Genomic DNA, 14,207 nt, shown 5'->3' with positions numbered 1-14,207 from the left:
TTTTCACCAGCTACTCCTACAGCTGGCAGAGAATCTCCAGGAGAAATGGTCCGTACCAAATCTCCACTAACTTTAGATGGTACCAACCAGGTACAGAGATGAGATTTGGAGTCTCGGTCCTCAGCAGTGGGCATCTGGTCTTGATGCTGTTTGGTTTCCATTCTTAAGTAATGGGCACTTAGAGTAACATGCAAATGGTTTTGTGGCATAGCTTCTTTAAAGGGGAAGATAAGCTTGCACCTAGAAAATCAAAGATTATAGTGACCATTAGGTTCCTCTGAGCTAGAGATCAGATTTTCTTCTTATTTCTTTTTGTCAGTATTATCATTATGGAATAGACCCTCTTGGCATGTTTCATGCTGGCATTCCCTGCATGTAAGGAAAAAAAAAAATACTTATCTTCTCTATCTTTATGTACGCATTCCAAAAATTCACTCTGCATCCTCATCTTCTCCTTCTTGACCTTCTGATTCGTATTCTTCGGTCACAGGCAGTTCATCCAGTCCTACCATTACTGAATCTGGTGATATCAAGAGGCCTGGAGAGTCCATACAACTGATTAGTGCAGTGTCTGGATTTTCTATAACAGACACCTACGTGGACTGGATCCGTCAACGTCCAGGAGAGGGACGGGAACGGGTTGGACATGCCACAAAGAGCGGAAGCATATACTACAACAGTATTTTCCGAAATCGGCTAATGGTCACAAGAGATACCTCCAAAAATGTTTTACTCCAATGAATGGTCTGAAATTGGAAGACACTGCCTTATATTCCTGCACAAGAGACACACAGTGAAGAAGTCCTTTTCTGAGATGTACTAAAATTATCCTTCCTGAAATAATCTATCCATCCTACTAACAATTTTGCACGTCACAGCTGGTAAATGAATCATTTTTCAGTTAGTGCAGTTCCTTAGTTACTGGAATATCACATCATTCTTTTCCAGCCGGATGGAGATAAGTGTGCCCAAGATTAAATTTAAGCAAATCCACCAAAGTTTTCTTTCATTTGTGAATGAGGGCTATGTGATTACCTTGTAAATCCTTCTGTCTTCCTTTCTTAAAATGATGGTTGTTTAGCAAAGAGTAAAATTTGGGGAAAATTAATTCAGTTACTTGCTATTGACAGGGATACCACTTGATCCTACTTGCTTCTGATCATTAATTACAGTAATCTAACTACATTTTTGCTTTCAGATGGGGATTCACAAATCACTCGCACTCAGTTGGGTTTAGAAGAGAAAAGGCCAGGAGAATCCACAAGGCTCACCTGTTCTGTGTCAGGATTTGACCTAAACAGCTATAGCGTGCATTGGGTCTGGCAGTTTCCAAAAAAAAAAAAAAAGTCTGGAATGGATGACTTACTATTATATAGCAACTATCAACAACTATTCTCCAGTCATCCAAGGGAGATTCTCTGTCTCCAAAAGCAGCTCTGAATTCTGTCTGCAAATGAACAATCTAAAGGAAGAAGACACAGCTGTCTATTACTGCACTAGAGTTACACAGTGTTGAGACGCTTACCTTCTCTCATGTAAAAACTCCTTTCTTACCTTAGCCTGGGACAGATGTTCCTGGAGGTGGCATTCGCGTTCCACCATGCTGTTATTGAGAAAAATGTTCAGAATCCCAAAATAGGAGAAACCACAAACAGAGGACAAAAATAGAGAAGGAAACATGTTTACCACATGGAGCAGCTGTTTAGGAATAGCATCCTCAGGGCTGAAAGACATTTAAATATCATTGATTCATTCAATATATTTAGATGTATGAGACTCTACTTTCCTAATTTAGCATTATACTTTTGAGGATAGAATAAGAGGACTCCTAGAAAGGATTGGGACTATTTCTGATGTAGGAAAATGGCTGCAATCCATTATCTAAGTGACAATGCCTATGTGAATTACAAGTTGAAGGACTTTGAGATGTTCTATATAAAATATAAAAGATATTTGGCATGAGAGAAGAGTCTTTCAAACTGGGTTGCCCTCTACAAAATAAGGGCTGAATTGAAGTTGTACTGAATACAGTTGTCAAGAGATTGTTGCCTGAGCACTAACCGTGCTCTCTCAAGACCAAGTAAGGTCAAGTAATGAGCTGATAAGCCTCAATGTTTTAAAGCAAGATCAATACTTGCCTACCCGGATAACACAAAGTTATATCCAGAGGTCAGAGAAGCAAGGGAGCTGACTATGAATTCTAATCTGAGACAAAATTTCAGGTAGAAACACCAGAGAGGTGTTTCTACAGAAATGGGATCCACTCTTAGTAGAGAATTAAGTAGAAGAAACTCCCAACAGTCTCATATTCTCTGTCTGAACCTATAATGTTAACACCACCAAAGATAAACTGCCTCAGCAGGTATCAACATCTGGCTGAGCACAGCTGTTCCATAACTAAGATGGATCGTGTCTGGTTAGTACATGGATAAGAGAATACCAGGGAATAGAAGTCAGGTAGATTGAGATAATGGTTTTCACCTGGCCTGGCCTGGTGCTCCAAATTCAAAAAGTTGCTGGGTTTTTGCATCTCCTTTCAGTAGCTGGAGGAGTGGGGTGGGAAGACTTTTCTTTTACAAAGGGAAAGCTTACAAACAAAATAAAAAAATGATTTGTAAATTAGAAATGCCTTCAGCTATTTTCTCTAAAGTCCAATTTCACAATATTCTCAAATCTTTCTATTCTGTATCTCTAATATAGCTGTTTATGGATGACTTTTATCTTTCTGTGGTCTTAATCCCTGTAGATCTCTATAGCCCCTCTTTATAAAGCTAAACATCTGTTTCCACAGAGTTCAATCTGTCTTTTATTTTTTTTAGTTTCTGCTTTCTATTTCTATTCTGTCAAAGTCTTTCGTTTTTGTCTTTTCTGCTTGTTTGGTCCTTTTCTGCTTGTTTGGGCTTCTTGACTTTTCTCCTCTTGGCTCCATCTGAGGGAACTGGCTTGAAGAAGTTTTACCTCACGCTGGTTTTGAGGGAAGGAAAAAAAATGCCTCTTTCTCCCCAGTTTTCTCAGCTGCTGCCTCCTTTCTGGTTGTCTCTCTTCATCCTGGCCATCTATCTTTCAGTTTGCCTCTTTACTTTAGGAACACAGAAACACCTCTTCCTCAAAATAAGCATTCATCATTTAAAAATTTGGGTGTGGCACCTGGCCAAAATCAAAGTAGGGCAAAAATCATTTGGGATCATTGCCAAGAAAGCCAGTGAAGGTGTTTGTGAAATCTGCAGAAGCTAAGCCTGATCCAAAGGAAATTAACTTTATGCCCACTATGTTGTGTTCCCATTCATTGAATACCGTAAACTCCAAGCCCATCCATGGAAATTGCATGTCCTCCAAAGATAACACCAATTCTATCTGCCCATGAAACCCTGAAGGAGAAGATACAACTGTTTCTATTCTATTCTGTTTCAGATATACAATTCTGGGAAGTGAGCATCCACTCATGTGAAAGAAGAATACTTCCTTTGAGTACACTGGAGAAAGATGTTCCTCAAGGTGGCACTCAGGTTCCATAATAGTGTCATGTGCCAGGACGACTCATGAAACCACAAAGAGAGGAATCCAGTACCGGAAGACAAGAATAGAGAAGTTGTATTTCAAGAGAGGTCCCTTGAAAGTTCTCTCTTTCATATGAAAGACACTCTATTGAAACTCTAGAATGATAACTGTGGTTTCTGCATGCCAATAAAATATACCGTGTTACCTCTGTCTATGCTCATTTGGTTCCTAATTGAAATGGGTATTTTCCCAAAGCAACATACTGATTCCTTGCAAGGACAAGATATATGATTATCTCATTCCATAGAACTGCAGTGATACCTGCTGAAGACTTCCTCTTCTCCCCAACATGGGCAGAAATCCATAAAAGGAAGGATTCTATTTGCTATTCTAACTGATAAAACTTTCTATGAATATTTTCTGGGATTAATGTATGGATTGATGAGGTATCTGAGAAAAAAAGAGTAAGTAGAAACAACACAGGTAGCCCTACATTCTTCTCAGTGTCTCCATTCATGTTCTCCAAGTCCTCCAAAAATGCATCTGCCTGAACATTGAGCCACTGCCACATCTTTGGCTGTTAAGACAGGCAATGTTGGCCATGCCTCAATGGATATATAAATGTTATTTCATTAAATTGTTTATGTTCAGTGGTGCTCAGTTTATAAGGCAATAGCGCCTTCATATAATCTAAAATGCTAAGACGAATCTTCCAAATAGATCTGTTGATACTGACAAAGTGTTACGAGAAAAATGAATAAACAAAGTGTTATTCTATCAATATTCCTTAGGAAGGGAAAGGGCTTTCCTAGAACCTGGATGACAGAAGATGGAATTTCCTGGGCTCTAGTGCAGGTTGGAATGTCAAAACCAATTCTGGAAGACAACTTCAGCAAACTCGGCAAATTTAGCACCACTTCTGCATTAGTGCAAAGAAAGCAATACAGTCTTGTCTCAGAATCACCCTGAACTGAATTCAGCTTGAAGGGATTTCACTTGAACTGCAGCTCAAGTCAGGGGCTTGACCTGATCCCCAGCTATACTGATTTCCCACTGAAAGCAATGCCAGAGTGATAACTGATGAATAATGAATTTCATCTCTGCTGTAAACCAGCCCAAGTCATTTCAATGAGATGGATGGTGACAAATTTGATAAGTAAAGTAAAAATGAAATTAAAATAAATACATTATATGGTAGATACAGTTTGGATAGGAATCATTCCTGAGATGAGATCAACTCATCCTTTCTACTCAGTTCTTGAATTTGACGATGTTACTTGCTTATATTTCTATCAAGACTGACTTCACGGAAATGACCCTGTTGTGGCTTTTTGTTAGGCAGGGATCGAGGATATAGTTCAGCACAGTTTCAGGTGATGAGATTGACTTCCCTACCTCCACCATGGAGCTAAGCATCTTGATATATTTCTTAATGATCTTTCCTACACGTAAGGGAAAAATAATTATCCCCTTTTTGTAAGGCAACAAGTGGTTTTTCTCCACATTTCTTCACACTCATTTCTCTTTTTGTCCCCTTCTATACTCTTGATTGCAGATACTTCATCGCAGATTATGCTTACAGAGTCTGGTGGTGGCCTGAAGAAGACAGGAGACACTCTACAACTGACTTGCCCAGCCTCTGGATTTTCCATATCAAGAAATGCAGTACACTGGCTCCTTCAGGCCCCTGGAAAGGGGCTGGAATGGAACGGTGTTATCTGGGGTAGCGGAAACACCAACTATAACAGTGCTGTCCAGCATCACATGGGATACATACAAAAACCAGGTGTTCCTCCAACTGAATGATGTAAAGCCTGAGAACACGGGCACTTACTGTGCAAGACACACACTGAAGAAATGTTTTGTTCGAGCAACACAGAAACTTCCCTTCCTCAAAATGAGGCATTTGGGAGTTTGAGTGTGGGAGCTCGCCACAATCTCTTTATCTTGCTATTTTAATTGTGAACGTCTATTAGCAAGCACCATACAAAGTTCCTTTGCATACCTCAGGTAGCAATGAAATGGAAAGTTATAAATTCTTACGCTATTTTGTAGCGAATCTCTTCCAGCAAGGGAGGAAACAAATAGCTGTGTACATTTTTTAAGACAATAAGTAGTTTCCTGTTTTGTTTTGTTTCAATGTGGCAGCTGAATTTAAAGGATTATTATCTTGACCCAGGAACTGGAAATCCCATGTCTAGATTGAAATGTCAAAACCAATTCTCAAAGACAATCTCAACAAACCACTTCTGCATCATTGCAAAGAAACAATATAATCTTGTCTCACAATTCACCCTGAACTGATTTCAACTTGGAGGGATTTCACTTGATCCCCAGCTATACTGATTTCCCATGGAAGAGATTACCAATGGGATAATAGTATGCTAGATGCAGTGTGAATATGCCCCATTCCTGAGATGAGCTCAATTCATTCTTTCTACTCAATTGTTGAATTGGAGGATGTTACTTGCTTATATTTGTGTCATGTCTGACTTCATGCAAATGACCTGGTGTGGCTTTTTGTTAAAGGCAGGGATTGAGGATATAGTTCAGCTGAGTTTCAAGTGACGAGAGTGACTACCCTACCTCCATCATGGAGCTAAACATCTTGATATATCTCCTAATGATCTTTCCTACATGTAAGGGAAAAATAATAATTATCCCCTTTTTCAAGGCAACCAGTGGTTTTTCTCCACATTCCCTCACACCCATTTCTCTTTTTGTCCTTGTCTATACTCTTGATTGCAGATATGACATCACAGATTACGCTTACAGAGTCTGGTGGTGGCCTGAAGAAGCCAGGAGAGACTCTACAACTGACTTGCACAGTCTCTGGATTTTCCATCACAAGCTACGGAGTGCACTGGGTCCGTCAGGCCCCTGGAAAGGGGCTGGAATGGAATGGCGTTATCTTGAGTGGTGGAAGCACTAAGTATAACAGTGCGCTCCAGAATCGGATCAGCATCACACGGGATACATCCAAAAACCAAGTGTTCCTTCAACTGAATGGTTTAAAGTCTGAGGACTCGGGCATTTATTACTGTGCAAGAGACACAGTGAAGAAAGGCTTTGCTCAAGCTATACAGAAACTTCTCTTCCTCAAAATGAGGCATTGGGGAGTTCGTGTGTGGGAGCTGGCCACATCTGTTTATCATGCTCTTTTAACTGTGAACATCTAATAGGAAACACCATACAAAGTTCTGTGCATGCCTCAGGTCGCAATGAAAATGAAGATTATACATCCTTATGCTATTTTGTAGTGAATTTCTTCCAGCAAGGGAGGAAACAAAGAGCTGTGTACCTTTAGGAGAATATAAGTAGTGTCCTCTTTTGCTCTCTTTTGTCTTGTTTTGTTTCAGTGTGGCAGCCTTATTTGAAGGCTTAATTATTCTGACCCAGGAACTGGAAATGCCATCTCATAGATGTCCAACAAGTGCAGGGGAATACATTTTCTTCCTGCTGTCTCAAAGGTCTGCAGAGATGGGCCACTGCAGGGATTGTGCTATTCCTTCTTTACACAGAGAAAGGTTTGTGTAAATGTTTCTCAGATGAAGACTGAACTGAGGAGGCATCTGGGAGAAAGCTAGAGAGTGTGGCAGGAGTAGAAGTACTCTCCTTGTTTCCTCCTTGTCTCAGTCCATGTTCCCCGCCCTTCGTGACCATCCAGCGCTGCTCTAAATTTTTCTCTTTGAGAACCAAGAAAGACTGAGCCTGATGTATAAGTGCAGAATTTCACTTCTTTAACATTTTTATATCTGTTGCTTTCCATCTTGTACAGCTACAATTCCTAAACCTCTGATATAAGACCAATACCCTTCTAAAAATGTCTATCATGTAATGTTTATTATGGCCCAAATAACGAAGGAGCAAAGTACTGATACAAACAAACGGTTTACCATAACATGAAGAGTTTGATAAATACAGTCAGACTGTCTGTGACACCATGGGCCTTTTGCAAGCTCCTGAAGATGTGGTTGTGTTCCCATGCACAGGGTTCACACTGTCTGTTGCAGCCGGTGCGACGTTGACCTCAATTGTTGCCTTGATGGGTTTTGATTGTGTCTGCCATTAAGATACTTTAAATGGTGTTGATTATTTTTTAAGTACTCTTATCCACCAAGAGGCCTCATGATGTGATGGGCCACTGTTTAACTTGAATAAAATACAATAAAATTGAGAGATGTTATATAAACCATTTAAAAATGTAAGCTGATTCGTAAATTAGAAAAGGCCTTGTTGTTATAGACTAAGCTAAAAATTGTCTGAGCCACTGCAATGAAAAGTGTTTATCCACACCATGAATAAAATATGAATCTTCATAGGTAATAAATAACCTACCCATTTATAAATTTGAATTAAATCTATAACAATAATGATATGCTTCAATGTACTGTATATGCTAATAGTTAGAACCGCTTGAGGATAGGGAAAGAAGAGCTGCTTAGCTCTTGCTATAGATCAGATTTTGGGGGGAATATTACGGCTTTGGATTTGACTGCGAATCTCTAATGGTTTTTTAAGAAATTGATTGCCCAGAAAGACTATGAATCTGTTTGTGAAATCTGCAGGAGCTAAGCTAGATTGTAACGGAAAATAACTTTCTGGACACTATGTTGCATTCCCACTTCACTGAATTCTTTAGACTCCAAAACCTTCCATGGAAGTGCATGTCCTCCAAAGACAAACACCAATTCTATCTGCCCACGAAGCCCTGAAGGTACAGACACAACTGCCCTTTTCTGTTTCGGATACACAATTCTAGGAAGTGAGCACCCACTCATTGGAAAGAAGAACGCTTCCTTTGGCCCACTCTAGAAAGATGGTCCTCAAGGTGGCACTCAGGTTCCATAGTAGTGTCAGTTGCCAGGAGGAGTCATGAAACCACACACAGAATTGCCTCCCAGCAGAAGACAAAAACAGAGATGATGTCTTTTAAGAGAGGTCCCTTGAAAGCTCTCTCTTTCATTTGAAAGACAGTGATCTCTGTGGTTTCTGCACGCCAATTTAAAAATTAAAAAAAAAAAAAAAACTGACCTGCCTCTATCACTGCTCACATGGGTTCCTAATCCAAGTGGGTGTTTTCCCAACCCTGATCCCTTGCAAAGACAAGAGATTTAATTATACCATGATAGAGAACTGCCATGATACCTGCAGAAGACTTCTTCTTGACCCGAACATGGGCAGAAATACATAAATGGAAGGATTGTATTTGTATTCTAACTGAGAAAACTTTCTTTCTATGAAAGTGTTATGGGATTCATGTATTGATTAATAAGGTATCCGAGAAGAAGAGAGTTAGTAGTAACAACACGGGTAGCCCCATATGCTTCTCATTGTCTCCATTCATGTTCTCCAAGTCCTCCAGGAATTCCCCTACCTGAATGTTCAGCCACTGCCATGTTTCTGGCTCATAAGAGAGGCAATGTTGGCCATGCTTCAATGGATATATTGACTGCTATTTCATTACTTTTTTTGTTCTTTAATGTTCACTGGTGCTCAGTTTATAAGGCAATAGCAGCTTTATATAATTAAAATTTCTAAGACCAATTTCCTAAATAGGTCTGTTTATACAGGCTAAGTGTTACAAGGAAAATGACATTTATTAATCTATCGATATTCCTTAGGGCAGGAAAGGCTTTTCTAGAACTTGGATGGGAGCAGGTAGAATTTCCAGGCCTCTAGTCTAGATTGGAATGTCAAAACCAATTCTCAAAGACAATCTCAACAAACCACTTCTGCATCATTGCAAAGAAAACAAAATAATCTTGTCTCACAATTCACCCTGAACTGATTTCAACTTGGAGGGATTTCACTTGATCCCCAGCTATACTGATTTCCCATGGAAGAGATTACCAATGGGATAACTGTGTGCTAGATGCAGTGTGAATATGCCCCATTCCTGAGATGAGCTCAATTCATTCTTTCTACTCAATTCTTGAATTGGAGGATGTTACTTGCTTATATTTGTGTCATGTCTGACTTCATGCAAATGACCTGGTGTGGCTTTTTGTTAAAGGCAGGGATTGAGGATATAGTTCAGCTGAGTTTCAAGTGACGAGAGTGACTACCCTACCTCCATCATGGAGCTCAACATCTTGATATGTCTCCTAATGATCTTTCCTACATGTAAGGGGAAAAAAATTATCCTCTTTTTTAAGGCGACCAGTGGTTTTTCTCCACATTTCCTCACACCCATTTCTCTTTTTGTCCTTGTCTATACTCTTGATTGCAGATATGACATCACAGATTACGCTTACAGAGTCTGGTGGTGGCCTGAAGAAGCCAGGAGAGACTCTACAACTGACTTGCACAGTCTCTGGATTTTCCATCACAAGCTACGGAGTGCACTGGGTCCGTCAGGCCCCTGGAAAGGGGCTGGAATGGAATGGCGTTATCTGGGCTAGTGGAAGCACTAACTATAACAGTGCGCTCCAGAATCGGATCAGCATCACACGGGATACATCCAAAAACCAAGTGTTCCTTCAACTGAATGGTTTAAAGTCTGAGGACTCGGGCATTTATTACTGTGCAAGAGACACAGTGAAGAAAGGCTTTGCTCGACCTATACAGAAACTTCTCTTCCTCAAAATGAGGCATTGGGGAGTTCGTGTGTGGGAGCTGGCCACATCTGTTTATCATGCTCTTTTAACTGTGAACGTCTAATAGAAAACCGCATAGAAAGTTCCTGTGAATGCCTCAGGTCGCAATGAACATGAAGATTATACATCCTTGTGCTATTTTGTAGTGAATTTCTTCCAGCAAGGGAGGAAACAAAGAGCTGTGTACACTTAGGAGAATATAAGTGGTTTTGCTCTCTTTTGTCTTGTTTTGTTTCAGTGTGGCAGCCTTATTTGAAGGCTTAATTATTCTGACCCAGGAACTGGAAATCCCATCTCATAGATGTCCAACAAGTGCAGGGGAATCCATTTTCTTCCTGCTGTCTCAAAGGTCTGCAGAGATGAGCCACTGCAGGGATTATGCTATTCCTTCTTTACACAGAGAAAGGTTTGCATAAATGTTTCTCAAATGAAGACTCAACTGAGGAGGCATCTGGGAGAAAGCAAGAGAGTGTGGCAGGAGTAGAAGTACTCTCCTTGTTTCCTCCTTGTCTTGGTCCCTGTTCCCCCGCCCTTCCTGACCATCCAGCCCTGCTCTAAATTTTTCTCTTTGAGAACCAAGAAAGACTGAGCCTGATGTATAAGTGCAGAATTTCACTTCTTTAACATTTTTGTATCTGTTTCTTTCCATCTTGTACAGCTACAATTCCTAAACCTGTCATATAAAATCAGTACCCTTCTAAAAATGTCTGTAATGTCATGTTTATTATGGCCCAAATATCTGAGCAACAAAGTACTGATACAAACAAATGGTTTACGGTAACATGAACAGTTTGATAAATACAGTCAGACTGTCTGTGACACCAGGGGCCTTTTGCAAGCTCCTGAAGATGTGGTTGTGTTCCCATGCACAGGGTTCACACTGTCTGTTGCAGCCGGTAAAACATTGACCTCAATTATTGCCTTGATGTGTTTTGATTTTGTCTGCCATTAAGATACTTTAAATGGTGTTGATTATTTTTTAAGTACTCTTATCCACCAAGAGGCCTCATGATGTGATGGGCCACTGTTTAACTTGAATAAAATACAATAAAATTGAGAGATGTTATATAAACCATTTAAAAATGTAAGCTGATTCGTAAATTAGAAAAGACCTTGTTGTGATAGACTAAGCTAAAAATTGTCTGAGCCACTGCAATGAAAAGTGTAAAACACTGTGAATAAAATATGAATCTTCATAGGTAATAAATAACCTACCCATTTATAAATTTGAATTAAATCTATAACAATAATGATATGCTTCAATGTACGGTATATGCTAATAGTTAGAACTGCTTGAGGATAGGAAAAGAAGAGCTGCTTAGCTCTTGCTATAGATCAGATTTTGGGGGGAATATTACGGCTTTGGATTTGACTGCGAATCTCTAATGGATTTCTGAAGAAGATGATTGCCCAGAAAGACTATGAATCTGTTTGTGAAATCTGCAGGAGCTAAGCTAGATCTGAAGAAAATATCTTTGTGGACACTATGTTGCATTCCCACTTCATTGAATTCTTTAGACTCCAAAACCTTCCATGGAAATGCATGTCCTCCAAAGACAACACCAATTCTATCTGTCAATGAAGTCTTGAAGGTACAGACACAACTGCCCTTTTCTGTTTCGGATACACAATTCTGTGAAGTGAGCAGCCACTCATGGGAAGAAGAACGCTTCCTTTGGTACACTCTAGAAAGATGGTCCTCAAGGTGGCACTCAGGTTCCATAGTAGTGTCAGTTGCCAGGAGGAGTCATGAAACCAGACACAGAATTGCCTCCCAGCAGAAGACAAAAACAGAGATGATTTCTTTTAAGAGAGGTCCCTTGAAAGCTCTCTCTTTCATTTGAAAGACACTCATGACTATTGACATGCTTCAGTGATCTCTGTGGTTTCTGCATGCCAATTTAAAATTAAAACAAAAACAAAAACTGTCCTGCCTCCAACTCTGCTCACATGGGTTCCTAATCTAAGTGGGTGTTTTCCCAACCCTGATCCCTTGCAAAGACAAGAGATTTAATTATACCGGGATAGAGAACTGCCATGATACCTGCAGAAGACTTCTTCTTGACCTGAACATGGGCAGAAATACATAAATGGAAGGATTGTATTTGTATTCTAACTGAGAAAACTTTCTTTCTATAAATGTTTTCTGGGATGCGTGGATTGCCTGATAAGGTATCCGAGAAGAAGAGAGTTAGCAGTAACAACACGGGTAGCCCCATATATTTCTCATTGTTTCTATTCATGTTCTCCAAGTCCTCCAAGAATTCCCCTACCTGAACATTCAGCCACTGTCTTGTTTCTGGCTCTTAAGAGAGGCCATGATGGCCATGCCTCAATGGGTATATTGACTGCTATTTCTTCATTATTATTTTTTTTTAATGTTCACTGGTGCTCTGTTTATAAGACAACAGCAGCTTTCTATAATCAAAATTTCTAAGACCAATTTCCTAAATAGTTCTGTTAATACAGGCGAAGTGTTACCAGGAAAATGACATTTATTAATCTATCGATATTCCTTAGGGCAGGAAAGGCTTTTCTAGAACTTGGATGGGAGCAGGTAGAATTTCCAGGCCTCTAGTCTAGATTGGAATGTCAAAACCAATTCTCAAAGACAATCTCAACAAACCACTTCTGCATCATTGCAAAGAAAACAAAATAATCTTGTCTCACAATTCACCCTGAACTGAAGTCAACTTGGAGGGATTTCACTTGATCCCCAGCTATACTGATTTCCCATGGAAGAGATTACCAATGGGATAACTGTGTGCTAGATGCAGTGTGAATATGCCCCATTCCTGAGATGAGCTCAATTCATTCTTTCTACTCAATTCTTGAATTGGAGGATGTTACTTGCTTATATTTGTGAAATGTCTGACTTCATGCAAATGACCTGGTGTGGCTTTTTGTTAAAGGCAGGGATTGAGGATATAGTTCAGCTGAGTTTCGAGTGACGAGAGTGACTTCCCTACCTCCATCATGGAGCTCAACATCTTGATATGTCTCCTAATGATCTTTCCTACATGTAAGGGGAAAAAAATTATCCTCTTTTTTAAGGCAACCAGTGGTTTTTCTCCACATTTCCTCACACCCATTTCTCTTTTTGTCCTTGTCTATACTCTTGATTGCAGATATGACATCACAGATTACGCTTACAGAGTCTGGTGGTGGCCTGAAGAAGCCAGGAGAGACTCTACAACTGACTTGCACAGTCTCTGGATTTTCCATCACAAGCTACGGAGTGCACTGGGTCCGTCAGGCCCCTGGAAAGGGGCTGGAATGGAATGGGGTTATCTGGGCTAGTGGAAGCACTAACTATAACAGTGCGCTCCAGAATCGGATCAGCATCACACGGGATACATCCAAAAACCAAGTGTTCCTTCAACTGAATGGTTTAAAGTCTGAGGACTCGGGCATTTATTACTGTGCAAGAGACACAGTGAAGAAAGGCTTTGCCCGACCTATACAGAAACTTCTCTTCCTCAAAATGAGGCATTGGGGAGTTCGTGTGTGGGAGCTGGCCACATCTGTTTATCATGCTCTTTTAACTGTGAATGTCTAATAGCAAACCGCATAGAAAGTTCCTGTGAATGCCTCAGGTCGCAATGAACATGAAGATTATACATCCTTGTCCTATTTTGTAGTGAATTTCTTCCAGCAAGGGAGGAAACAAAGGGCTGTGTACCTTTAGGAGAATATAAGTAATGTCCTCTTTTGCTCTCTTTTGTCTTGTTTTGTTTCAGTGTGGCAGCCTTATTTGAAGGCTTAATTATTCTGACCCAGGAACTGGAAATGCCATCTCATAGATGTCCAACAAGTGCAGGGGAATCCATTTTCTTCCTGCTGTCTCAAAGGTCTGCATAGATGGGCCACTGCAGGGATTGTGTTATTCCTCCTTTACACAGAGAAAGGTTTGTGTAAATGTTTCTCAGATGAAGACTGAACTGAGGAGGCATCTGGGAGAAAGCTAGAGAGTGTGGCAGGAGTAGAAGTACTCTCCTTGTTTCCTCCTTGTCTCGGTCCATGTTCCCCGCCCTTCGTGACCATCCAGCGCTGCTCTAAATTTTTCTCTTTGAGAACCAAGAAAGACTGAGCCTGATGTATAAGTGCAGA

The sequence above is a fragment of the Python bivittatus genome, unplaced genomic scaffold (assembly GCF_059951505.1).
Source record: "Python bivittatus isolate LINGU-HERP-01145 unplaced genomic scaffold, Pbiv_v1 ctg000430_np1212, whole genome shotgun sequence".
In the NCBI taxonomy this organism is placed as follows: domain Eukaryota; kingdom Metazoa; phylum Chordata; class Lepidosauria; order Squamata; family Pythonidae; genus Python; species Python bivittatus.
Note: the sequence above shows the minus strand (reverse complement) of the source record.